Source organism: Galeopterus variegatus, unplaced genomic scaffold, assembly GCF_000696425.1.
Source record: "Galeopterus variegatus unplaced genomic scaffold, G_variegatus-3.0.2 Scaffold590, whole genome shotgun sequence".
NCBI lineage: Eukaryota > Metazoa > Chordata > Mammalia > Dermoptera > Cynocephalidae > Galeopterus > Galeopterus variegatus.
The window spans coordinates 298,251-299,362 of NW_007726701.1; positions in this window are offsets into that span (position 1 = coordinate 298,251).

Genomic DNA, 1,112 nt, shown 5'->3' on the forward strand with positions numbered 1-1,112 from the left:
TCTCTTTTCTTTTTCTTTTTTTCTTTTGGCTGGCCAGTAGAGGGATCGAACCCCAGACCTTGGTTTTTGTTATCAGCACCACAGTCTAACCAACTGAGCTAACCAGCCAGCACACCACTACTTTTCAACATCATACTGGAAATCCTAGCTAATGCAATAAGACAAGAAAAGGAAATAAAACACACAGATTGGGAAGACACAATCCTTGAAAGAAATAAGTGATAAGCTGAACTTCATTAAATTACAAACTTCTGCTCTGCAAAAGACATTGTCAAGAGAATAAGACAAACCACAGACTGGGAGAAAATATGTGCAAAAAAAGACCTATCTGATATAGGACTGTTGTTTAAAATACACAAGGAATTTTTAAAACTCAGGAAAACAAACAACATGATTACAAAATGAGACCAAAGACTTTAGCAGACACCTCACCAAAGACGATATACGGATGGCAAATAAGCATATAAAAGATGCTCCACACATGTTATTAGGGAAATGCAAATTAAACCAAGAAAGAGACACCACTGCACACCTATAAGAATGACCAAAATCCAGAACACTGATAATACAAAATGCTAGCAAGGACATGGAACAACCAGACCTCTCATCATTGCTGGTGGGGATGCAAAATGGTACAGCCACTTTGGAAGACAGTTTGATGGTTTCCTGCCATTTGATCTAGCAATTGCACTCCTTGGTATTTAACGCAAAGAAGTTGAAAACTTATATCCACACAAAAACCTACACACAGAAATTTATGGCAGCTTTGTTTATAATTGCCCAAACTTGGAAGCAACCAATATGTTCTTCAGTAGGTGAAGGGATAAACTGTGGTACATCCAGACAATGGAATATTATTCAGCACTAAAAAAAAAATGTACTGTCAAACCACAAAAGGATAGGGAGGTAACTTAAATGCATATTTCTAATTGAAAGAAGCCAGTCTGAAGAGGCTACAGTATGATTGCAAATATATGACATTCTGGAAACAAGAAAACTATAGAGACGGTAAAAAAGATCAGCAGTTGCCAGAGGTAGGGGGAAGGAAGGATGAATAGGCAGAGCACAGGATTTTTAGGGCAGTGAAATTATGCTGCATGATACTACAATGG